The sequence below is a fragment of the Nomascus leucogenys genome, unplaced genomic scaffold (genome assembly GCF_006542625.1).
Source record: "Nomascus leucogenys isolate Asia unplaced genomic scaffold, Asia_NLE_v1 Super-Scaffold_258, whole genome shotgun sequence".
Classification (NCBI taxonomy): domain Eukaryota; kingdom Metazoa; phylum Chordata; class Mammalia; order Primates; family Hylobatidae; genus Nomascus; species Nomascus leucogenys.
The window spans coordinates 5,189,177-5,216,054 of record NW_022095769.1 but is presented as its reverse complement, the minus strand read 5'-3'; the positions used below and the strand labels follow the sequence as shown (position 1 = coordinate 5,216,054).

Here is a 26,878-nt window from a genome sequence, read left to right as displayed (position 1 = left end):
TTGCTGTTCTCATCCAGTGTCACAAGGTGGCAAAAGAGCTCACTTTTCCCAAAAGAGACCTTGTGCTTGGCCAAAGATGAAGTCTAAGAGTTTTCTTTGATCACCTCTCAGACCCTACCCTTTTCTTTTGTAACTTAAAGACTCTAAAGTCAGCCTGGGCCAGGCGCGGTAGTTCACACCTGTAATCTCAGCATGTTGGGAGGCCAAGGCGGGTGGAGTTCAAGACCAGCTTGACTAACATGGTGAAACCCTGTCTCTACTAAAAATACAAAATTAGCCAGGAGTGGTAGCGCACGTCTCTAATCCCAGCTACTTGGGAGGCTGAGGCAGGAGAATCGTTTGAACTCAGGAAGCAGAGGTTGTGGTGAGCTGACAGCACGCCGCTGCTCTCCATCCTAAGCAACGGAGCAAGACTCCACCTGAAAAAAAAAAAAAAAAAAAAAAAGCCTGCATATTGGAGTAGGCCATACTGTCAGGGACAGAGCGGTGGAAGAGCTACAGTCAAAATATCCAGGAGTAGGCCGGGCATTGTGGCTCACACCCATAATCCTAGCACTTTGGGAGGCTGAGTCAGATGGATCATGAGGTCAGGAGTTCAAAACCAGCCTGGCCAACATGGTGAAACCCCATCTCCACTAAAAATACAAAAATTATCTGGGCGTTGTGGCACATGCCTATAGTCCCAGCTACTTGGGAGGCTGAGGCAGGAGAATCACTTGAACCCGGGAGGCGGAGGTTGCAGTGAGCCGAGATTGCGCCACTGCACTCCAGCCTGTGTGACAGTGCTAGACTCCATCCCCCACACCAAAAAAAAAAAAAAAAAAAAAAAAAAAATCCAAGAGTAGACAAATAGATCCATGTTTCTATTATTTCTAATAGACGATTTCTCTACTCCTAGATATTTTGACTGACTTTCTAAGCATTTAGAATATCAGTGGAGCAGAGTATATCTCTTCTGATCTCCTTTTCCCACAACAAAAACATCAAATTTAGCAGGAAAAAAGTTATGAGTTTTATGACATATGCAATTCAGAGATATGACGTTGGAAGAGAGTAGGAACTAGGACCAAATGGATGAATCAGGATGGGTCTGCAGAAGGAGCACTTGACAGGAAGCCAGGAGGCCTACCCCAGGCTCTTTAATTGACTAAATCAATTTGAACAAGTCACTTGTCTTCTCTTGGCCTCTATTTTGGTTTCTGTAATGAGGTGGTTGGACAGAATGGCTTACAAGGCCTCTTCTGGCTTTAAAATTATTGTACCTGCACACTATGCAACTCTTTTTTCTTTTTTTTTTTTTTGAGACTGAGTCTCTCTCTGTCACCCAGGCTGGAGTGCAGTGGCGTGATCTCGGCTCACTGCAAGCTCTGCCTCCCGGGTTCACACCATTCTCCTGCCACAGCCTCCCAAGTAGCTGGGACTACAGGCACCCGCCACCACACTTGGCTAATTTTTTGTGTTTTTAGTAGAGATGGGGTTTCACCATGTTAGCCAGGATGGTCTCGATCTCCTGACCTCGTGATCTGCCTGACTTGGCCTCCCAAAGTGCTGGGATTGCAGGCACGAGCCATCGCGTCTGGCTTATGCTACTGCTTTTTAAAAGCTACATGCCATTTTGTTCATTTGGTTTGGTTTGGTTTTAAATTAAAAAAGAAATTAATAATGGAGGCAGGGTCTCAGTATGTTGCCAAAGCTGGTCTTGAACTCCTGGCTCAAGCAGTCCTCCCACCCCAGCCTCTCAAAGTGCTGGGATCATAGGGATGAGCCACCAGCATGGCCATTTTCTTTCTTTATTTCTTTTTTTTTTTTTTTTTTTTTTTTGTGACGTAGTCTCGCTGTGTCCCCCAGTCTGGAGTACGGTGGCGTGATCTCAGCTCACTGCAACCTCCGCCTCCCAGGTTCAAGCCATTCTCCTGCCTCAGCCTCCCAAATAGCTGGGATTACAAGCGCCCACCACCGCGCCTGGCTAATTTTTGTATTTTTAGTAGAGACGGGGTTTCACCATGTTGGTCAGGCTGGTCTCAAACTCCTGACCTCAAGTGATCCACCCGCCTCAGCCTCCCAAAGTGCTGGGATTACAGGCATGAGCTACTCGGTCTGGCCGTGGCCGTTTTTTAATTGTGGAATATACCATATATACAGGAGAGTATATAGAACATAAGTATATTTTCAATAATAACAATAATACTGAAAAGGTGAACATATGTTACCATCACCCAAATTAAGAAATTGAACATTGCCAACATCATGGATGCTCTTTACATGTCTGTGCCTCTGGTCCTCTGGTCTCTTTCCTCCTCCCAATTTTTATTTTTCCATGTTTTGTAAAATCATTGAACTATCAGCCGGGCGTGGTGGCTCATGCCTGTAATCCCAGCACTTTGGGAGGCTGAGTCAGGCGGATCACCTGAGATCAGGAGTTCAAGACCAGCCTGACCAACATGGAGAAACTCTGTCTCTACTAAAAATACAAAATTAGCCAGGCATGGTGGCAGAAGCCTGTAATCCCAGCTACTCGGGAGGCTGAGGCAGGAGAATCGCTTGAACGCGGGAGGTGGAGGTTGCAGTGAGCCGAGATCATGACATTGCACTCCAGCCTGGGCAACAAGAGTGAAATTCCATTTCAAAAACAAACAAAAAAATTGAACTCTCTATATATGTATCATTAAAAATATTTTGTTTACTTTTGCATATTATATAAATGGAATCAAACTCTATGTATTTTTTTTTTTTTTTTGAGATAGAGACTTCCTCTGTTGCCCAAGCTGGAGTGCAGTGGCATAATCTCAGTTCACTACAACCTCTGCCTCCCAGGTTCAGGCGATTCTCCTGCCTCAGCCTCCCAAGTAGCTGGGATTACAGGCATGTGCCACCAAGTCCGGCTAATTTTTGTATGTTTAGTAGAGACCGGGTTTCGCCATGTTGGCCGGCCTGGTCTCGAACTCCTGACCTCAGGGTGATCCGCCCACCTCAGCCTCCCAAAGTGCAGGGATTACAGGGATGAGCCACTGTACCCGACCTAATTTTTATTTATTTATTTATTATTATTTTTGGAGACAGAGTCTAGCTCTGTCACCCAGGCTGGAGTGCAGTGGCACAATCTCGGCTCACTGCAACGTCCACCTCCCGGGTTCAAGCAATTCTTCTGCCTCAGCCTCCCAAGTAGTTGAGACTACAGGCATACACCACCATGCCCAGCGAATTTTTTTTTTTTTTTTTTTTTTTTTTTTTTTTTCTGGTAGAGATGAGTTTTCACCGTGTTGCCCAGGCTGGTCTTAAACTACTGAGCTCAGGCAATCTGACTACCTTGGCCTCCCAAAGTGCTAGGATTACAGGCGTGAGCCACCACACCTGGCCAATTTTTGTATTTTTAATAGAGACAGGGTTTTAGCATGTTGGCCAGGCTGGTCTTGAACTTCTGACCTCAAGTGATCCGCCTGCCTTGGCCTCCTAAAGTGCTGGGATTACAGGCGTGAGCCGCCACGTGTGGGCTGGAAATTTCTTTTATGTGTTTTCCCAGTCACTACTCACCATCAGAAGTAAATATTATCAGCTGGACACTGGCTCACACCTGTATTCCCAGCACTTTGGGAAGCTGAGGCAAGTGGATCACCTGAGATCAGGAGTTCAAGATCAGCCTGGCCAACATGGTGAAACCCTGTCTCTACTAAATATACAAAAATTAGATGGGCATGGTGGCTCATGCCTGTAGTCCAGCTACTCAGGAGTCTGAGGCAGGAGAATCGCTTGAACCCAGGAGGCAGAGGTTGCAGAGCCAAGACTGGGCCACTGCATTCCAGCCTTGGTGACAGAGTAAGACTCTGTCTCAAAAAGAAAAAAAAAAAAAAAAAAAAAAAGGAGGGGCCAGGCACAGTGGTTCACGCCTGTAATCCCAGCACTTTGGGAGGCTGAGGCGGGCAGATCACCTGAGGTCAGGAGTTGGAGACCAGCCTAGCCAACATGGTGAAACCTCATCTCTACTAAAAATATAAAAATCAGATGGGTGTGGTGGTATGCACCTGTAATCTCAGCTACTCGGGAAGCTGAGGCAAGAGAATTGCTTGAACCTGGGAGGTGGAGGTTGCAGTGAGCTGAGATTGCACCACTGCCCTCCAGCCTGCAGTTACAGAGCAAGACTCCGTCTCAAAAAAAAAAAAAAAAAAAAAAAAAAAGAGTGTATTATCCAGATTCTTGCCATCACAAATGAGTTTTGCCTATTTTTTTTTTTTCTAGAAATGGGGTCTCTCTCTGTCTGTGTTGCCCAGGCCAGATTTGAACTCCTAGGCTCAAGCGATCCTACCACCTCAGCTTCCTGACTAACTGAGACTACAGGGGCATGTACCTGGCTTGTTTTGCCCATTTTTTTTTGTTGTTTTATTTTGACAGGGTCTTGCTATGTCACCCAGGCTGGAGTGGAATTGTGTGATCAAGACTCACTGAAGCCTCCAACTCCTGGGCTCAAGCAATCCTCCCACCTCAGCCTCCCAAGTAGCTGGGACTACAGGCGTGTATCACCTGCCCAGCTAAATTGTTTATAATTTTTATGAGACAGGGTCTCCCTATGTTGCCCAGGCTGGTCGCAATCTCCTGGCCTCAAGTGATCCTCCTGCTTTAGTCTCTCAAAGTGCTAGAATTACAGGCATGAGCCACTGGTACCTGGCCTGTTTTGCCTGTTTTTGTAGCAGGAAACATACATTTTTTGCTCAACATTATGTTGGTAAAATTCATCCATATTACTTCATGTAGCAATCATCTGTTCATTCTCATCGCTTTATAATATTTCATTGTATGAATGTATCACAATTTATATATTCATTCTGCTGTTGAGAGACATTTGTGTTGTTTCCAGTTTGTAGCCATAATGAGCAATATTTCTGGGGCAGTTTTGAAAGTTTCTCCAGGGTATAAATCCAGAAGTAGAAGCTGGTTATAGGGTATGCAGGGTATGTACAACTTTACCAATTAATGCCAAACTGTTTTCTAAGGGATCGTCCTCATTACACTCCTACTTGTAATATATGCAAGTTCCTACTATTACACATCCTTGCCAAAGGGGCCAAAGAATCTTTCCTGTGTGATGCAATAATAAGCCTGAGTGGGGCCAGGCATACTCACAGGTGCCAGCCCTTTGGTTGGTACTCAGAAGCTCAGGCCACAGTCATTTGCTCCCTCCAAGTAAGGGTAAAGGATTCATAATATCCCAAGGTCCCTGATCACATGCTCCATTAACCTGGAAATATTGGGGCGGATGGGTTGGTGAACTGAATTTTCATTTTATTATTATTAGTTTTTTAGATGGAGTCTTGCTCTTGTCACTCAGGCTGGAGTGCAATGGCGTAATTTTGGCTCACTGCAACCACCACCACCTGGGATCAAGTGATTATCCTCCTTCAGCTTCCCGAGTAGCTGAGATTACAGGTTCCTGCCACCACGCCCAGCTAATTTTTGTATTTTTAGTAGAGACAGGGTTTCAACATGTTGGCCAGGCTGGTCTTGAACTCCTGACCTCAGGTGATTCACCCACCTCGGCCTCCCAAAGTGCTGGGATTATAGGCGTGAACCACTGTGCCCAGCCACTGAATTTTTTATTTATTTATTTTTTATTTTTTGAGACAGAGTCTTGCTCTGTCACCCAGGCTGGAGTGCAGTGGTGCAAACACGGCTCACTGCAACCTCCGCCCCCCGGGTTCAAGTGATTCTCCCTCCTCGGCCTCCCTCATAGCTAAGACAGGGCCTCCACTCCGTTGCTCAAGGTGGGTGCAGGGGGCAGTGAATTTAGTAATGACACAATTTTTTTTTTTTTTTTTTTGAGGCAGAGTCTCACTCTGTCTTGCCCAGGCTGGAGTGCAGTGGTGTGATCTCGGCTCACTGCAACCTCCGCCTCCTGGGTTCAAGCAAGTCTCCTTTCTCAGCCTCCCAAGTAGCTAGGACTATAGGTGTGTGCCACCACACCCGGCTAATTTTGTATTTTTAGTAGAGACGGGGTTTCACCATGTTGGCCAGGTTCATCTTGAACTCCTGACCTCAGGTGATCCACCCATCTCGGCCTCTCAAAGTGTTGGGATTACAAGCATGAGCCACCGCGCCCAGCAATCACAATTTCTGAATCAAGTGAGGATCCATAAAGCACTCTGTTCTGTATTGATTACTAATAGGAAATGAAAGGAAAGGAACATGGAGAGAAAGGGGAAAGTAATATTTTCTGTGTGCCTACTATCTTACAAGCTCTGTGCCAGAAGCTTAACATGTTGGTTACATCATTTAATCCAAAACACCACCTTAGAAGGTAGGCTTTATATCCTGAATATAAGATAGATATATATAATATAGATAAGGAAACTGAGGCTCAGAAAGGTGTCACTTCCTCAAGGCCACAGAGCTAATTAGTGAGAGAGTCAGGATTTAAAGCATAGCCTATCTGATTAAAGAGCTCAAGCTGTTTACAATACAGAGCACAGAGAAGGTAGAGTTGCTGCTGCTCTTGAGACTGACACTGCCAATACCAATAATCGGTTCTTCTCAGTTTTGCTTGCCTGTATTCACCCCCAAAACTATGTTTTTCAACTGATTATGGCCATCTTGTTCATTGATTGAAGCTACATTTCCTTTTCATGGATTTTTTTGTTGTCTTTATTCTTTCTTCCTTTTTTTTTTCTTTTTCCAATAAGAAAATTGGGCACATCAGCACAATAGGTCCACTGATAAACAAGACTTGTGTTGGAAAATAACTTTCTACCTGCAGGTCTAGGAGTTAACCAGAGGTGAGATGATATATATATATATTTTTTTCTGAGACGCAGTCTTGCTCTGTCACTCAGGCTGGAGTGCGATGGCATGATCTCGGCTCACTGCAACTTCCGCCTCCCGGATTCAACGGATTCTCCTGCCTCAGCCTCCTGAGTAGCTGGGATTACAGGTGCCTGCCACGACACCCAGGTAATTTTTGTACTTTTAGTAGAGACAGGGTTTCTCTGTGTTAGTCATGCTGGTCTCAAACTCCTGACCTCAGGTAACCCTACTGCTTCGGCCTCCCAAAGTGCTAGGATTATAGGCATGAGCCACCACACCTGGCCCAGAGGTGAGATTTTTTAAAAAGACATGACATTGTGGCCAGGCGTGGTGGCTCATGCCTGTAATCCCAGCACTTTGGGAGGCTGAGGCGGGTGGATCATGAGGTTAGGAGTTCAAGACCAGCCTGGCCAAAATGGTGAAACCCTGTCTTTACTAAATATACAAAAATTAGCCAGGTGTGGTGGTGGGTGCCTGTAATCCCAGCTACTTGGGAGGCTGAGGCAGGAGAATCGCTTTAACCCGGGAGGCAGAGGTTGCAGACAGCCAATATCGTGCCACTGCATTCCAGCCTGGGTGACAGAGTGAGACTCCGTCTCAAAAAAAAAAAAAAAAAGACGTGACATTGTGAAATCTTCTGCTCTAAGATATGACATACAGGAAAATTTTAAGACAGAAGGTATTAAAAGGATAAAAAGAAATTGAATGATGACTCAATTTTTCTTGACGATAAAGGCTCTACAAAATTATTAATGTTATATTTTATTATGTATTGTGTTTCATATATAATAACAACAATAAAGAATGAAGGTAGAAGACAGGTAGAGGCCTAAATATGTAGCAGGAAAAACCTGAACCTGCCGGGCGCGGTGGCTCACGCTTGTAATCCCAGCACTTTGGGAGGCCGAGGCAGGCGGATCACGAGGTCAGGAGATCGAGACCACGGTGAAACCCCGTCTCTACTAAAAATACAAAAAATTAGCCGGGCGTGGTGGTGGGCGCCTGTAGTCCCAGCTACTCGGAGAGGCTGAGGCAGGAGAATGGCATGAACCCGGGAGGCGGAGCTTGCAGTGAGCCGAGATTGCGCCACTGCACTCCAGCCTGGGCGACAGAGCGAGACTCCGTCTCAAAAAAAAAAAAAAAAAAAAAAAAAGAAAAACCTGAACCTGATATAGGAATAATGGAGACACTAGGGAAGTCTAAAGAGAAGGTAGGGACGGGGCAGGAAATAAACTTACCAGGAGTACCGTCATGGCTTCAGAGGAAAGTGAAGTCAGGGATGGCTAGGCTATTAAGCTGATCAACATAAAATGTCAGAATCCTACGATTGGGCAAAATCCAAACAAGTCATCTTGTCCATTTTCCTGTCTTTAAAGAGCCCTTTAAAATTTCTCCAGGTATTTTAGTTGTGAGGTTTGTAGGACTTAGAAAGGGATTTTAAAAACGTATATATTGGAGGTGTCATGGAGGAAGAAGTTAAGATTTGGTAACTGGCTGAAGTATAGAGACTGGAAGTGTTTGCTATTGGATAAGGAAGGAGTGAGAGCAGAAATACACGTGAAAACCCTGTGTCCATGTGAAAACATCGTGGCGAGTCTCTACTATTCACGCTGTCCTTCATTGTGCAATTCTACCTTTCATCATTAGGACCAGACTTATGAAGTGGCCTCCCTGAGGACATTTTCTGATCTTATGGTATGAAGTTCCTTCAGGCTCTTAATTCTGGATAAACTGGAGTGATTAACAAGAGCAAAGAGACATAGTATTCTGATAAGGACTTTGTGTCTTATTTTTCTTTTATATCACAATTGGAGCCACAGTTGTGGGCAAGGCACTGACTTTCTTGATGAATTCTGTCCATCTGTAAAGCAGCTAAATATCCCACTGGAGGCTTTGCCTCTCAGAGACAACGTGAAGACAGATAAGCAGGCATCAGGAGCAGAGTGGCCTCTCAGGTACAGAGCTAATCTTTATTTCAGTCAATGAAGCACTTACTAATAGAAATACCTAGTCCTACTCGAAGAGCTATAAAAGGGGGTAGAAAACTGTAAGAGGTGGTCTCTGCCTTCAGGATTTAACTGGAGAGCTAAAACCAGTATGCAGACAAAAAATATATATATCCTAATTAAATTCTGAACTGTGGGCCAGGCATGGTGGCTCACACCTGTAATCCCAGCATTTTGGGAGGCAGAGGTGGGAGGATCATTTGAGGTCAGGTGTTTGAGACCAGCCTGGCCAACATAGTGAGACTCTGTCTCTGCTGGAAATACAAAAATTGGCTGGGCATGGTAGCACATACCTGTGATTCCAGCTACTCGGGAGGCTGAGGCAGGAGAATCACTTGAACCTGGGAGGCGGAAGTTGCAGTGAGCTGACAGTGCGCCACTGAACTACAGCCTGGGAGACAGAGCGAGACTGTCTCAAAAAAAAAAATTCTGAACTGTGTAGTATGACCATATTGCTACAAGAATTCAGAGGAGAGAGAGATCAGTGAAAGCTGGAGAAGTAAGAGAAATCTTGGAGAATATGGGACTTCCAAGGACTAGAAAGATTCAGAAAAATAGGAGAAAAGTTGGACAAGTCTGCCACCATAAACAAAGGTATAAGGATAAGAATAAGCATGGCAAGTGCCAGAAGCCAGATTAAAGTTTAACTATTGGTGGTCGGCAGGAAATAATATCCCAATAATTCCTCTATTCTCTGTCCTAAAGATTGATCACTGACCTTGTTATCTACGAATTTGGATTCATGGTCAGACAGCCCCAGGACAGGGGGCTCTTCATGGTTCTATTTTCTTTTTTTTTTTTTTTTTTGAGATGGAGTCTCTCTCTGTCTCCCAGGCTGGAGGTGCAGTGGCGCTGTTGGCTCACTACAACCTCTGCCTCTCGGGTTCAAGTGATTCTCCTGCCTCAGCCTCCTAAGTAGCTGGGATTATAGGTGCCCGCCACCATGCCAGGCTGGTTTTTGTACTTTTAGTAGACATGGGGTTTTGCCACATTGGCCAGCCTGGTCTCGAACTCCTGACTTCAGGTGATCTGCCCGTCTTGGCCTCCCAAAGTGTTGGGATTACAGGCATGAGCCACCATGCCTGGACTCTTTTCTTTTTTTTTTGAGATGGAGTCTTGCTTTGTTGCTCAGGCTGGAGTACAGTGGTGCAATCTTGGCTCACTGCAACCTCTGTCTCCTGGGTTCAAGTGATTCTCCTGCCTCAGTCTCCCAAGTAGCTGAGACTACAGGCACGTGCCACCATACCCAGCCATTTTTTTATTTTTTATTTTTATTTTTTTTGACAGAGTCTCACTCTGTCACCCAGGCTGGAGTGCAGTGGCATGATCTCGGCTCACTGCAACCTCTGCCTCCCGGGTTCAAACAATTCTCCTGCCTCAGCCTCCTGAGTAGCTGGGATTACAGGTGCCTGCCACCATGCCCAGCTAATTTTTTGTATTTTTAATACAGACAGGGTTTCGCCATATTGGCCAGGCTAGTCTTGAACTCCTGATCTCCGGTGATCCACCCGCCTCGCCCTCCCAAAGTGCTGGGTTTACAGGCATGAGCCACTGTGCCCTGCCGCAAATTTTGTATTTTTAGTAGAGACAGGGTTTCAGTATGTTGGCCAGGCTGGTCTAGAACTCCTGACCTCGGGTGATCCACCCGCCTTGTGCTCCCAAAGTGCTGGGATTACAGGCGTGAGCCGCCGTACCCAGCCCATGGTTCTATTTTCTATTAAGGCACTTTCTTTCCTCCCTTGATTCAACTCAAACCTGACTTGAGAGACTTTCTTGTCCTAAGAGTGACAGGTATTGAAGGCTTTGTTGTTCAACAGAGACTCCGGCAGCAAAGAGGGGAACAATAATGATAAATCTTAAACGACTGTTCTCAAACTTCAGGGTGATTAATTATTAGGGATGCTTTAAAAAAAGAAAAAGTCGGCCAGGTCCAGTGGCTCACGCCTGCAATCCCAGCACTTTGGGAGGCCAAGGCGGGTGGATCACAACGTCAGGAGTTTAAGACCAGCCTGACCAACATGGTGAAGCCGCGTCTCTCCTAAAAATACAAAAATTAGCTGGGCATGGTGGCATGCGCCAGTAATCCCAGCTACTTGGGAGGCTGAGGCAGAAGAATCACTTGAACCCGGGAGGTGGAGGTTGCAGTGAGCCGAGATTGTGCCACTGCACTCCAGCCTGGGTGACAGAGAGAGATTCCGTCTCAAAAAAAAAAAGAAAAAGAAAAAGAGAAACAGTCAACCAGGTGTGGTGGCATGTCCCTGTAGTCCCAGCTACTTGAGAGGCTGAGGTGGCAGGATCGCTTGAGCTCAGGAGTTGGGGCTGCAGTGAGTTATGATTGTGCTGCTGCACAAAAAAAAAAAAAAAAAAAGCTAGGAATCTGCATTTTTAACAAGCACCCTGGTGTTTTTTTTTTTTTTTGAGACGGATTCTCGCTCTGTCGCCAGGCTGGAGTGCAGTGGTGCGATCTCAGCTCACTGCAAGCTCTGCCTCCCGGGTTCACGCCTTCACGCCATTCTCCTGCCTCAGCCTCCGGAGTAGCAGGGACTACAGGCGCCTGCCACCACACTCGGCTAATTTTTTGTGTTTTTAGTAGAGACGGGTTTTCACCATGTTAGCCAGGATGGTCTCGATATCCTGACCTCGTGATCCACCCGCCTCGGCCTCCCGAAGTGCTGGGATTACAGGCATGAGCCACCGCGCCCGGTGCACCCTGTTTCATCAGGTGGTCAGTGGGACATACTTTGAGAAACGATGCCCTAATCTAAATATTTGACCGAAAAATGCCAAATGAAGCTGTCTGCACAGTGGCGCATATAATGTTTATATATATCTGGGTTTATCAATTTTTGAGAATTTATCTTTTCTCATCTATGGCTATTACAAATTCATATGGCTATCATCTAAAGAGTGTGACACAGACACTCTGTTTTAATGTGCTAGTTTTGTCTTCTTAAATAGACTATAATCACCTCGAAAACAGGGACCTCTCATACTTTTCTGACTTTACCCACAGGAAGATAAGAAAGCAACTTTAAGGTTGGAAGGTAGCTGGGATGCTCAGGATGAATCACTAATACCTTTACATCACCTTGAAAACCCTGGAAGTCATATATTTGGGATTTTGTATTCGTTTTCTAGGGCTGCTATAACAAAGTACCACAGACTGGTGGCTTAAACAACAGAAATGCATTTCCTCAGTTCTGAAGGCTAGAAGTCCAAGATTAAGGTGTCAGCAGTTAGTTTTTTTCTGATACTTTCTCCTTGGCTTGTAGATGGCCATGGATGCCCTATGTCTTCATATGTGTGTCTGTGTCCTCATCCCCTCGTCTTATAAGGACGCCAGTCATACTGGATTAGGGCCCACCCTTATGACCTCATTTTAATTTAATTACTTCTATAAAGACTTTGTCTCCAAATATACTCACATTCTGAGGTTCTAGGGGTTAGGACTTCAACATATGAATTTTGGGATACAATTCAGCCCATAACAGACCTCTAGTATTAACTTCTAGAAATGTACCACTCATCCTTCTCTTCCATTTGTTAGTCTCATATAGTAAGTTCTCTCCACCCTTTGGTTCTCCTCCTCCGCCTCTTACAGACGTAATAGCTTGTGTAGCAATAACTCATGGAGCAGCTCTAAAGAACCTACAGTAGGGATGGGCAGGTTGTGGCATGCACCAAACACCATAACACTCAGGGGTTGCTGAAATTCCAGTTGTACTGTCTTAAAGACATAGCTCTTTGCTCATTCTCTGCCCAGCTGTCTTAGCATTTGGTGATAAGAATTAGATTATTAGATCCTCTGTAAGTGACCTTGGTATCGTAACTCATCCTTCCTTAATTACTTTTTTTTTTTCACTGTAGCTTCTATTAGGCCTTTCTTTGGCCAGTTCTTTAGCAAGCTCAATTATTTAAAATAATCAGTGAGGTCAAAAGCAGGACATGCAGGGGCTGGCTGAAATTTCACATAAGGACAGTTTTTGAGGGTAAATCCCTGGTTTTGCAGAGCTCCTAAAGCTGGTAAACAGCAACACCATTAAAAATCCTGGAGAGACTTGGCGTGGTGGATCACGCCTGTGGCCAGCACTTTGGGAGGCCAAGGTGGGCGGATCACGAGGTCAAGAGATTGAGACCATCCTGGCCAACATGGTGAAATCCCGTCTCTACTAAAAATACAAAAATTAGCTGGACTTGGTGGTGTGTGCCTGGAGTCCCAGCTATTCAGGAGGCTGAGGCAGGAGAATCGCTTGAACCTGGGAGGCGGAGGTTGCAGTGAGCTGAGATTGCACCACGGCACTCCAGCCTGGGCGACAGAGCGAGACTCCATCTCAAAAAAAAAAAAAAAAAAAGAATCCTAGGGAAAGAATTCCTATTACTTAATAGGATCTAGGAAAGGTAAAAGAAAAATAAGAGGCAACCGCATGGTTTTTAGTTCTGTTAAAGTCACTCCCTTCATGTCAGCTTCAGAGACTGCTGTTATGGAAAGGCAAGGCTTCCCTCTTCCCAGGCCATTTTTTTCGGTGAGTCAAATCAAACATCTTACTAAACCAGGGAGTCTTGCTCAATTATCTTTTTCCCCCCACTACCTTTGTCCAACTGATTGATGCATCAGTGATACAATTATTGTGAAATATGAATCCCTGTTCTGTAGAGTCCACATCTTCTTTCCTAAGTTCTCTGCTTCCAATCCCTGTTATTTAATTAATTTATTTATATAGAGATGGGGTCTTTTTACGTTGCCAGTGCTGGGGTGCAGTGGCTATTCACAGGCGCAGGCGCAGTACACTACATACAGCCTTGAACTCCTCGCCTCAAGCCATCCACCCACCTCAACCTTCTGAGTAGGTGGGACTACAGTCCAGGTACATGCCACTGTGCTTGACCCTATTATTTTAAAAATGGGTTGATAAATTCTTCGGGAAGCCCCACTTAGTGGGATTATGAGGGCTCCTAGATAAATATTGTTCTTTGTTGACCAATCTTTCCCTCTTCCTGCCTCAGCTTCCGCCAAGAACTTCTTACCGGGGCATGTATTTCTATCCTATTCACTTTTTACCCTCTGGCGTAGAACTTCTTCCTACCAAACTGTCATCCTCTGCACCTCTCCTGGCCTTCCTCACAAGTTTGTAAGCATTAAGAAGGTGCGCCGCATGCTTCATTAAATTCCTCCTTGGAAGGGCTGAGTTCACCCTGTTCTTCTCAAGTGCAATTTTCTCGAAGTTTCTTCCCTACGCAATGTTTGTATTGTGTTGGGACCCCTTCCAGTTATTATTAATTTTCTTTTTTTTTTTTTTTTTTTGAGACGGAGTCTCGCTCTGTCGCCCAGGCTGGAGTGCAGTGGCGCAATCTCGGCTCACTGCAAGCTCCGCCTCCCGGGTTCATGCCATTCTCCTGCCTCAGCCTTTCCGAGTAGCTGGGACTACAGGCGCCCGCCACCGCGCCCGGCTAATTTTTTTTTTTGTATTTTTAGTAGAGACGGGGTTTCACCATGGTCTCGATCTCCTGACCTCGTGATCCGCCCGCCTCGGCCTCCCAAAGTGCTGGGATTACAGGCGTGAGCCACCGCGCCCGGCCTATTATTAATTTTCAACACACAGCTACGATTAAAGTCTTGCTATGAAGTAACCGGCAAAACTGGAGACACCGACTGGCTTCCTCTCAAAGGCTCGGCGTGCCCACAGTGGAGGACGGGAAGCATTCTCCAATCCGAAAAGTCTAGAACGCTTTGGCAACTATTTTGCTCAGGGCAGGCAGAAGACGGTGGTTCTTTGGTACAGTCCCCTTCTTACTGAGCTTCGTTTACTGAGGCTTCTCCTTAACACGCCAGGATCCAGCATGTATAACACCTTTCGAGTGGGCTGTCTCGGGGCTGAGGAGCGAAACGGGGGGCTGGTTATGGAGTTCCAGCATGGGGTTACTTAGCTCGCCCAGACTTGGAAACCAGCCAGCGTGATGAGGACAGGTAGTGGACGCGATTGCCCACCCCTTGTTAATGTGTTAGGATTAAATAGACAATTAAACGGGCCCGCACACCGCCTGCCCCATTCAGCCCGCCTTAATTCTGGGTTCCCTTTCCCCCCTCTACAGGCCGGTTAGTCCTGGCCCCTCACTTGGGACGCCTCTGTCCCTGCTGCGAGGCGCATGCGGGACCGCTTCCCCCACTCCCCTCTCCGCCAGGAGGAGGAGCCGAGGGGCTGGCCCGCACCCGGTTGTGGCAGAAGGGGCCGCGAAGGCCTGGCCAGGGGCGCCACGACTGCCCAGGGCCCGCCCGCGGCCCGCCCGCCCTCTAGCCGCTCGGCCCCGAATGGCAGATCCGCGCTCGGACCATCGACATCGCCTCACATCGCCCCGCCCCGCGCCGCCCTCTCATTGGCTGCCGCTGAGCCCTCGGGCCCGCGCCTCGCCCCCCGGCGGCCCTGGCCTCGCCGCAGCCCGGAGCGGGGTCGGAGGTGAACGGCCTGGAGTAACCCCGGACGTAGTCACCACTTGGGGCTCGCCGGCTGAGGTGGGAGGCAGGGGGTGGGGCGGGGCGGGGCGGGGCAGGGGCGGGTCAGGCCCCCTGAAGCCCCGCCCATTCTCCGTGTGCCGGGCCGGCCTGGTGCTGCGAGCCTGTCAGCCATCGCCGGAGCCGCCGGCGTCTTCTCCCGCCCAGCAGTTCCTCCACGCAGGGCCTCCGGAACCGCCCGACTGCACACGTTGCCACTCTGAGGTGAGGTGAGGGCCGGCCCAGAACCTGTGACCGGGGACGTGGAGAAATTGGGGCCAAGGGAGGGGCGGCGGCAGGCAGGGGGCCGCCTCCCAGCCTGCGCTCGCCCGCACGCGGCCTGGGCTTCACACTGTCCAGACCCGGTGCCGGGCAGCCCAGCCCTTCCTGCAGCTCTGAGGCCTTGAGGTCCCCTCCCTAGAGACATGGAGAGGTCTGGGGTCTCGGGAGGTGGGAATTCAGATCCCGGAACTGGGAGGCGTACAGTTCAGGGCTCCTCTAGGAAGGGGCTGGAGTTTCTGCCTGGAGCTCGCCCCCCACCCCTCCTGCCCAGCTCCAGCGTGGTCTGATTCCTTCCAGACCCCTCTCCAATCCGATTCTGGGCTCAGGAGAGGGAGAAGACCACGTGGGAAGGGGGCGTTGCGGGTTGGGTCTGATTGCATTGAAAGTCCTCTCTCTCTTGCAGAGTGAGGTGTGGGGTGCAGACCTCACTTGCTCTCTCCGTGCCTTTGTATCGTGGCGAGAGTCAGGGCCAGGCAGGTTGTCCCTGCCAGTCCCTGTTCCCAGGATTTTATTATGTTCTCTGCGAGGGACGTAGTAAATGTACATGCCTTTTGTTACTCTCTCCTCGTTTGCCATGCTGATCAAGGGAAGTTACTGGAAACAGGACGTAGGAAGCTGATGTGAAACTAATGATTTCACAGGAAAATGTGCGTGTCCTGCCCGGATCCGGGCCAACAATATTTTAGATTTGGGAGTGGGAGAGTGGACGCTAATGGACACTTGAAATCACCTCTAAAAATCAGGGACTTCGTGTAGGCCTTGTGGGTTTTATAGAGGCATTTAAGAATATAACTGCTCAGGAGAAATAGTTTAATTTCAGATATCTTTGTTTGGGGGTTTAAGACTGGAATAAAAAAAGACCCTAGGCCTTCCTGATTCCGTTTCTACTTAAGCGATGTTTCAGTAATTTCCTAATGTGTGGATAAACCTAGTAACCACATCTTCAGTCTCAGAAGTTTATTTCCTTGGATTTTCTCTCTTTCCATTCATTTTTTCCCTCCCGATTCGGTAGTATAGATTGAGAAGCATGCTTTCTTTGGTTACGTGGTCTCTTCTCCCTCAGCAGGGAGGAATACTCATATTTGTCTCTTCTGGAGGGGGATGCCCTGGATGTCTGTGATGAGAAGGATTTCTGTGCAGCTTATTTGACAGGCACTTTCCAGAAAAGCATTGTGGCCTAATAGAGCAGGACCACAGTTTACCTGTCCAGATAGATACCTGCTTGCTACAAATAGCAAGTTTCTTCCCACTTCTCTTGCCTCAGTTTCTTCATTTCTCAGTAAAACTGAATGCGTAACAGGAGGACTGATGTGAACCCAAGAATATTAAACATTTTAAAGTGGGCATATGAAAGATGCCAAAGGTAAAGTATTAATTTATGAAGCCATCTGTGTTTACTAGGATTGTAGAATTTTGTTGTTGTTGTTTTGTTTGTTTGTTTGAGATGGAGTCTTGCTCTGTCACCCAGACTGGAGTGCAATGGTGCGATCTCGGCTCACTGCAACTTTCATCTCCTGGTTTCAAGCGATTCTCCTGCCTCAGCCTCCCGAGTAGCTGGGATTACACACGTGCGCCACTACGCCTGGCTAATTTTTGTATTTTCAGTAGAGACAGGGTTTCACCATGTTGGCCAGGCTGGTCTCCAACTCCTGACCTCAGGTGATCCACCCTCCTCGGCCTCCCAAAGTGCTGGGATTATAGGCATGAGCCACCACGCCAGGCTTGTTTTGTTTGATTTACCAGTGCATAATAGAAGTACATCAAGCATAAGATTAAATTGCTTTTTAAAAAGGAAGTCTTGGGAAATGGTGGCATTTATCTTAGTGAATTTATAGTTCAATAACTAGGTAATGCTGAAGACCTGGTATTGTGAAAGCCAGCCTCAGAGAACACTCATCTGATGTTGACCTCTCTAAAGTGCTGTGAACAGGTTCAGGTGTAGATCACTATGTGACACTATTTCCTTTGCAGTCAATGACTGGGAAAATTTTTATACCTGTCACACGGACTGATTTAACAGGTCTAGGGCTAGTGTCTTTCTTTCTTTAAAATCTTTTTTTCCTTTAATTGGATGGCTAATATCCTAATAGTCTTAGTTGAGGAAAGAAGTAAATTAAAATAGAAACTGTGGAATAATACATTAGAAATTAGTATTTTCAATTGTTGGGGGAGAAGAGAATCCTTCTGTAATTCAGAAAAAAAAGTTATGTCATTATCTAACATGTTCTTAAAGATTAATAATTATAGGAGCTGCCGGGCGCGGTGGCTCACTCCTGTAATCCCAGCACTTTGGGAGGCAGAGGCGGGTGGATCATGAGGTCTGGAGATCGAGACCATCCTGGCGAACACAGTGAAACCCCGTCTCTACTAAAAATACAAAAAATTAGCAGGGCGTGGTGGTGGGCGCCTGCAGTCCCAGCTACTCGGGAGGCTGAGGCAGGAGAATGGCGTGAACCCGGGAGGCAGGAGAATGGCATGAACCCGGGAGGCAGAGCTTGCAGTGAGCCGAGATTGTACCACTGCACTCCAGCCTGTGTGACAGAGTGAGACTCCGTCTCAAAAACATAGAAAAAAATAAAAATAAAAATAATTATAGAAGCTATGTGTCAAGCATCTTTCCAAACCCGTAAAACAGTAAGATTACAAAAAAGCAAATAAACACTAGAGACTGATTGGCTAAAAAATTCCTATTAACTATTGAGATAATTACCATTAATCTTCTACTTTAACAGATTATTAACTGTTTTTTTGTTTGTTTCAGTTTAATTTAATTTTATTATTTTTTGGAGTCGGAGTCTCGCTTTTTTGCCCAGGCTGGAGTGCAGTGGCACAATCTTGGCTCACTGCAACCTCCACCTCTCAGGTTCTAGCAATCCTGCCTCAGCCCCCTAAGTAGCTGGGACTACAAGGTGTGTGCCACCATGCCCGGCTAATTTTTTGTATTTTTGGTAGAGACGGGGTTTCGTCATGTCGGCCAGGCTGCTCATAAACTCCTGACCTCAGGTGATCCGCCCGCCTCGTCCTCCCAAAGTGTTGGGATTACAGGCGTGAGCCACTGCATCCGGCCTCAATTTTATTTTATTTATTTATTTATTTATTTGAGACAGAGTTTCGCTCTTGTTGCCCAGGCTGGAGTGCAATGATGCAATCTCGGTTCACCGCAACCTCCACCTCCCGGGTTCAAGCGATTCTCCTGCCTCAGCCCCCCAAGCAGCTGGGGTTATAGGCATGTGCCACCACGTCTGGCTAATTTTTTTGTATTTTTGGTAGAGATGGGGTTTCTCCATGTTGGTCAGGCTGGTCTTGAACTCCCGACCTCAGATAATCTGCCTACCTCAGCCTCCCAAAGTGTTGGGATTACGGGCGTGAGCCACCGCACTTGGCTATTTTATTTTATTTTTTTGAGACAGAGTCTCACTCTGTCACCCAGGCTGGAGTGCAATGGTGTGATCTTGGCTCACTTTTACCTCCACCTCCCAGGTGCAAGCGAGTCTCCTGCCTCAGCCTCCCATGTAGCTCGGATTACAGATGCCTGCCAGCACGCCTGGCTAATTTTTGTATTTTTAGTAGAGACAGGGTTTCACCATGTTGGCCAGCCTGGTCTTGAACTCCTGACCTCGTGATCCATCCGCTTCGGCCTCCCAAAGTGCTGGGATTACAGGTGTGAGCCACTGCACCTGGCCACTTTATTTTTTATGTATTTATTTATTTTTTTTGGAGATAGAGTCTCACTTTGTCACCCAGGCTGGAGTGCAGTGGTGTGATCTCGGCTCACTGCAACCTCTACCACCTGGGTTCAAGCAATTCTCCTGCCTCAGCCTCCCAAGTAGCTGGGATTACAGGTGAATGCCACCATGCCCGGCTAATTTTTGTATATTAATAGAGATGGGGTTTCACCATATTGGCCAGGTTGTGCTCTGACATCAGGTAATCTGCCCGCCTCGGCCTCCCAAAGTGCTGGGATTACAGGCATGAGCCACTGTGCCTGGCCTTTATTTTTAAATGTTATTTATTTATTTTTTTTTTAGAGATTCTCTCGCTGTGTCACCCAGGCCGGATGGAGTGCAGTGACGTGATCATTGCTCACTGCAGCCTCAACCTGGGCTCAAGCAGTCCTCCACCTTACCTTCTGGAGTAGCTGGGACTGCAGGTGTACACCACTGCGCCCAGCTAATTTTAAATTTTTTTTGTGGGGTGGAGTGGGGGTCTCGCTTTATTGCCCAGACTGGTCTCGAACCCCTGGCTTCAAGTGATCCTCCGACTTCAGCCTCCCAAAGTGTTGGGATTACAGGCATGTGCCATTGCACTCAGCCTGTTTAATTTTAAAAAAACTGTAATGAGTACTATATTCGCTTGAAACTAATGGACTATTTGAAGGTGATGTTAAACAGGTAAGAAACTATGACAAATAGTATCATAAGGATGTTGCACTTACATGGTGTAAATCTGATTGAAATGGCATTAATTCTTATGAGTTTAGCTGGTGAATCTCAGTTAAGTGTTCTCTAATGATGCAGTTCTCTTACTAATTTGTTACTTTTTCAAGCTACCATTGGGCTGTCTAGTCTCAGGATATTTAAGGAGGCAAGTGAAAAGTGGCTTCAGCAAGAGCTATTCAGTGCCCTACCTGAAGATTGGTGGCCCCAGTTGGTCTTGCCTTCCGATGATGTTGAGACTTAGACTCATTGCATCCTTTTAGCATGCCATACTCATGCTGTTTTATATAAGGAACCACAATAACGTTTACCATTCCATGACATCAGGACTGGAAATTGCATGGCAGTACTATTTATGGAGTGGTTATTTCAGATAGAATAAAATTGTATAAATTATTTTCTTTATTTTGAGACAGGGTCTCTCTCTGTCATCCAGGCTGGAGTGCAGTGGTGCAAACATGGCTCACTACAACCTTGACCTGGACTCAAGCGATCCTCCCACCTCAGCCTCCTGAGTAGCTGGGATCACAGGCACATGTCACCATGCCTAGCTAATTTTTAAATTTTCTGTAGAGACGATGTCTCAGTGTAATGCTCAGGCTGGTTTCAAACTCCTAGGCTCAAGCAATCCTCCTGCCTTGGCCTCCCAGAGTTTTGGGATTACAAGCATGAGCCACCATGCCCAGCAAAGTTTGAAAATTCCGAATGAACTCATGAAGTTTGAAAAACAGACTCAGTTTTGGGGAATCTTTCTCAAGAAATATAAGGCCTCATTTATGAATATTTGGTTATCCTCTCTGATAGAAATAGAGTATAATACTCGTTAATGAAGTTCCTGTAAAATTATCTTCTTTTTGTTTTTTTTTTAGACAGAGTCTTGCTCTGTCGCCTAGGCTGGAGTGCAGTGACGTGATCTCAGCTCACTGCAATCTCCTTCTCCTGGGTTCAAGTGATTCTCCTGCCTCAGCCTCTTGATTAGCTGGGATTATAGGCGCACACCACCATGCCCAGCTAATTTTTGTATTTTTAGTAGACAGGGCTTCACCGTATTGGTAAGGCTGGTCTTGAACTCCTGACCTCAAGTGATCTGCCAGCCTTGGCCTCCCAAAGTGCTGGGATTACAGTTGTGAGCCACTGTGCCCAGCCTATCTTCTTTTTTTTATAAGCAGATCTCAAATCTATTCTTAGTTTTGTGTATATATTTTACACACATGCCAAGATTTGGAATAGTAGGTTGATAGGAGCTTGATTAGTTTTTAAGTTTATTAGGAGTAATATCGGTAGATTAGCAGCAAGAAAATGAATCACTGGGTCCTGTTTTATGCTTTAGCATTTAGTGGTATTCCTGGCCCTGGCAAGGCAAGCTGTTTAATTTTACTTTGATTCTATCTCAAAATTCAATAACTTAATAGAACATTTAGTACTGGAAAGTACCTAACGGATTTTCTTTTCCAGTTTTCCACTTAATGTGAGAGAATATTTTATCTGGTGTACGTTTGAAAGTTTCCAACTATAGGCACATCTGGCTTAAGGCATCATGGGGCAACTGATTTTTGGGAGTTCTTCATAATTTTCAACTTAAAACTGCCTCCCTAAAACTGCATAGGATGTTGTAGCTACAAAGGAATTAGGAATTTTTGCTTTAACCTGTAAATGTCTCCAGCATAGATCTCTGTTAGATAATATAAAGTATAATGCCTTAACACATCCATAGGACTTGAAGGCAAAAAAAAAAAAAAAAGCAGTATTTCCTTAAGGAAGAAATTTCTTTTCTTTTCTTTTCTTTTTTGATAGGGTCTCACTCTGTCGCCCTCGCTGGAGTGCGCTGGCACAATCATGGCTCACTGCAGCCTCAACCTCTCAGGCTCAAGTGATCCACTCACTTCAGCCTCCCAAGTAGCCGGGGCTACAGACACACCCCACCATACCTGGCTATTTTTTTTTTTTTTTTTTAAATTTTGATAGAGATGGGGTTGCATCATGTTGCCCAGGCTGGTCTCAAACTCCTGGGCTCAAGCAATCTTGCTGCCTTGGGCTCCCAAAGTGTTGAGATTATATAGCCATGAGCCAGTTCTTTTCCTTGAGACTCTGGTTTTCTCTAAATGCAGCTCTGTGAAATAAGATTATGAGCATAAATTGATTCATCCTAGAACTTCCTGAATTCACAAAACGGCATTTTACCTGGAGGCCTCTAAATGTTTCTAGAGGATAATGTCTGAAATAACGGCTTAGTTTATGTCTCCTAGTTTTGTAACTCAAATATTCGTTGCAATTCTGATAAAACATGAAGCCTGGCCAGGCACGGTGGCTCACCCCTGTAATCCCAGCACTTTGGGAGGCTGAGGCGGGCGGATCACAGGGTCAGGAGATCGAGACCATCCTGGGTAACGTGGTGAAGCCCTGTCTCTACTAAAAAGTTAGCCGAATGTGGTGGTGGGTGCCTGTAGTCCCAGCTACTCGGGAGGCTGAGGCAGGAGAATGGCATGAACCCGGGAGGTGGAGCTTGCAGTGAGCCGAGATCGCGCCACTGTACTCCAGCCTGGGTGACAGAGCGAGACTCCGTCTCAAAAAAAAAAAAGAAAATGCAGTCTGTGAAAGCCTGGTGTTTACACAGCATTGTGAGGCATTGAGGGTGGTGGATCTAAAACAATTAGAAGAGGCTGGGCATGGTGGCTCACATCTGTAATCCTAGCACTTGGGGAGGCCAAGATGGGAGGATTGCTTGAGGCCAGCAGTACAAGACCAGCCTCGTTAACATAGCAAGACCTCCATTTCTCTCTTTTTTGTTCTTTTTGGAAGAGAGAATAACTTTTCCCAGCCTCATCTAGGAGATAACCCAGAGTCAATTACATAGTAACCCATATTAAAGAAATAACTGAATAACATTTCAGTTGTCTGGCTAAATACTCTGACAGATATAAGGGATCAGAGTAGCATGGAATTAATTGAAAAGCTTCTTATTAAACTTCTTTATGAAAGCTTCTTATTAAACTTACTTAAAATCTTCAGTTGGCAATACATTCATGTGGTTCAACATTTTATTTTATTTATTTATTTTTTGAGACAGAGTCTCACTCTTTGTCACCCCAGGCTGGAGTGCAGTGGCAGGATCTTGACTCACTGCAACCTCTGCTTCCTGGGTTCAAGCAATTCTCGTGCCTCAGCCTCCCGAGTAGCTGGGATTACAGGTGTGTGCCACCAGGCCCAGCTAATTTTTTGTATTTTTAGTAGAGACGGGGTTTTACCATGTTGGCCAGGCTGGTCTTGAACCCCTGACATCAGGTGATCCTCTGGTCTCAGCCTCCCAAAGTGCTGAGATTACAGGCATGAGCCACCGTGCCCAGCCTGTTTCAACATTTTATTTTATATTTTATTTTATTTTTGAGGCAATCTTGCTTTGTTGCCCAGGCTGGAGTGCAGTGGTGCGATCTCAGCGCACTGCAATCCCTGCCTCCCAGGTTCAAGCAATTCTCCTGCCTCAGGTTTCCGAGTAGCTGGGATTACGGGCATACGCCACGCTCTACCACGCCCCTCTAATTTTTGTATTTTTAATGGAGACAGGGTTTTACCATGTTGGCCAGGCTGGTCCGGAACTCCTGACCTCAGGTGATCTGCCCACCTCGGCCTCCCAGAGTGTTGGGATTACAGGCATGGGCCACTGCACCTGGCCTGGTTCAACATTTTAAAAGCACAAAAGGGGGCCGTGTACATTGGAGTACAATGGCCTGATCTTGGCTCACCGCAACCTCCGCCTCCCAGCTTCAAGCGATTCTCCTGCCTCAGCCTCCCCAGTAGCTGGGATTACAGGCATGCGCCACCACGCCCAGATAATTTTGTATTTTTAGTAGAGACAGGGTTTCTCCATGTTGGTCAGGCTGGTCTCAAACTTCCAATCTCAGGTGATCTACCTGCCTCAGCCTCCCAAAGTGCTAGGATTACAGGTGCGAACCACCACGCCCAGCCCGAAACACATTTTTTTGTTTGTTCATTGTTTTGTTTTCGAGACAGGGTCTCGCTCTTTTGCCCATGCTGGAATGCAGTGGTACAGTCACGGCTTACTGCAGCCTCAACCTCCTGGGCTTAGGTGATCTTCCCACCTAAGGGTCCCAAGTAGCTGGGACTACAGGCATGTGCCACCACACCCAGCTAATTTTTTATGTTTTTTTTTGTTGTTGTTGAGACGGGTTCACTATATTGCCCAGACTGGAGTACAGTGGTGCAATTATGGCTCACTGCAGCCTCGACCTCCTGGAGTCAAGCAGTCCGCCCATATCAGCCTTCTGTGTAGCTGGGACCATAGGCATGTGCCACCATGCCTAGCTAATTTTTAATTTTTTTATTTTTTATAGAGACAGAGTCTCACTTTGTTGCCCAGGCTGGTCTTGAACTCCTGAGCAGTCCTAATGCCTCAGCCTCCGAAAGTGTTGGGATTACAGGCGTGAGCCACTGTGCCTAGCCTGTTGTATACTTCTATTGCATCACATCCAGTGGCATATGTCAGTTTTTCCTAATATTGATGATATTTAGTTTGAATACTTAGTTAAGATGGTATCCATCAGATTTCTCCATTGTAAAAATACTTTTCCCTTTTGTAATTAATATGTAAGAATATGGCCATGTGCAGTGGCTCACGCCTGTAATCCCAGCACTTTGGGAGGCTGAGGCAGGCGGATCACTTGAGGTCAGAAGTTCGAGACCAGCCTGGCCAACGTGGTGCAATACTGTCTCTATTAAAAATACAAAAAAACTAGCTGGGTGAAGTGGTGAGTACCTGTAATCCCAGCTACTTGGGAGGCTGAGGCAGAAGAATTGTTTGAACCTGGGAGGCGGAGGTTGAAGTGAGCTGAGATCTGGCCATTGCACTCCAGCCTGGGCCAGAGCGAGACTCTGTCTCAAAAAAAAAAAAAAGCTATATATATATATACACACACACATATGTAAGATATATATATGTAAGATATATCTTATATACGTATATATGTAAAATATATATGTAAGATATGTCTTATATAAGATGTATGTATATATAATATATATTATATATATATGTTTTTTATATATATATATATTATATATATATGTAAGAATATGTTGTTTTCACCGAGCATGGTGGCTCATGCCTGTAATCCCAGCGCTCTGGGAGGCCGAGGCAGATTGATCGCTTGAGGACAGGAGTTCGAGACCAGCCTGGCCAATGTGGCAAAACCTCATCTCTACTAAAAATATAAAAATTAGCCAGGTGTTGGGGCACATGCCTGTAATCCCAATTACTTGGGAGTCTGAGGCACGGTAATTGCTTGAGTCTGGGAGATGGAGGTTGCAGTGAGCGGAGATCATGCCACTGCACTCCCATCTGGGCAACAGAGCGAGACTCCATCTCAAAAAAAAAAAAAAAAAATAAAGAATATATTGTTTTCTGAAAACCCTTTATCCAATGGTTTTAACATATATTTACGATATTTGCCAACATCAATTATTTTATTGCATTGGTGTTTTTTTTTTTTTTTTTTTTTTATTTTGTTTTTTTTTTTTTTGAGACGGAGTCTCGCTCTGTCGCCCAGGCTGGAGTGCAGTGGCGCGATCTCGGCTCACTGCAACCTCTGCCTCATGGGTTCACGCCATTCTTCTGCCTCAGCCTCCCGAGTAGCTGGGACTACAGGCGCCCGCCACCACCCCTGGCTAATTTTTTGTATTTTTAGTAGAGACGGGGTTTCACCATGGTCTCAATCTCCTGATCTCGTGATCCGCCCGTCTCTGCCTCCCAAAGTGTGGAATTACCGCTCCTGTATGGCATTGGTGTTTGTAAAATGAATTATGTTTTCTAATTGCATCATTCTCGGAGGTAATTATTTTGAGATTTTGCTATCTGAAAATATGTCCTGTCCTCACAATTTGCCATCTGAAAATATGTCCTATTGTGTGTAAAATTCTAGATTGAAAATAATTTTTCTTCAGAATTTTGAAGGCATTGTTTAATAACCTTCAAGCTTCTGTTGTTATTTCTGATAAGTCTGAAAGGCATTCAAATTCTTGATCATTTGTATGTGAACTTTTTTCTCTTAGGAAGCTTGTAGAATCTTTTCTTGTGTTCAGTTTCTGAAATTTCAGTGATGTGCCTTGGTGTCTGTTTTTATTCATTATGGTAGGCAATTTTTGGGCCTTTTTAATCTGGCAATGACCATGGCAATCTGGCATGATTATCAGATTAAAATTTTTGCCCTTTGTTTTGTTCTTGCTTTTGGCAGCTTCCGTTACTTAGATATGGACCTTCTGAACAGGTTCTCTAATCTTCTTTTTCTCTCCTGTTGTTCATCACTTTGAATTTTTTTTTTTTTTTTTGAGAGACGGAGTCTCACTCTGTTGCCCAGGTTGGGTACTGCAACCTCTGCCTCCTGGGTACAAACAGTTCTGCTGCCTCAGCCTCCCAAGTAGCTGGGATTACAGGCATGCGGCACCACACCTGGCTAATTTTTGCATTTTTAGTACAGTTGGGGTTTCACCCTGTTGGCCAAGGCTGGTCTTGAACTCCCGACCTCAGGTGATCCACCCACCTTGGCCTCCCGAAGTGCTAGGATTACAGGCATGAGCCACTGTACCTGGCCCTCTTTGACTTTTTATTCTGATGTGTGAAAGCTTTTTTTTAACCTTATCTTCTGAGTTTTTTCATTGCTGTGATCATATTTTTAGCTTTTAAAAATTCTTTCTTGTTAAAAAATTTTTTTTCTTTTTTTTTTACGTAAATAGGGATGGCATTATGCTTTGTTGCTCAGGCTGGTCTGGAACTCCTGGACTCAAGTGGCCCTCCTGCCTCAGCCTCCCAAAGTGTTGGGATTACAGGTGCGAGCTGCTGCACCTGGCCTAAAATAGTTATTTTAAAA

At 45.9% G+C, this 26,878-nt stretch overlaps 1 protein-coding gene across 3 annotated transcripts in view; it reads left to right on the top strand.

Moving 5' to 3' along the window:
* The window catches only part of ACACA (acetyl-CoA carboxylase alpha), a 337,027-nt gene that overhangs the window by 41,450 nt on the left and 268,699 nt on the right, over positions 1-26,878 (top strand). The window contains exons 2-4 of one of the 3 annotated variants that reach the window (XM_030808066.1): positions 4,387-4,504; positions 6,819-6,936; positions 8,437-8,744. The gene's annotated coding sequence lies outside the window, so the exon portion shown is untranslated. Of the gene's footprint in view, positions 1-4,386; positions 4,505-6,818; positions 6,937-8,436; positions 8,745-15,390; positions 15,508-26,878 lie in introns of those variants that run through there. The other 2 variants (XM_030808070.1, XM_030808067.1) reach the window with 2 other exon arrangements.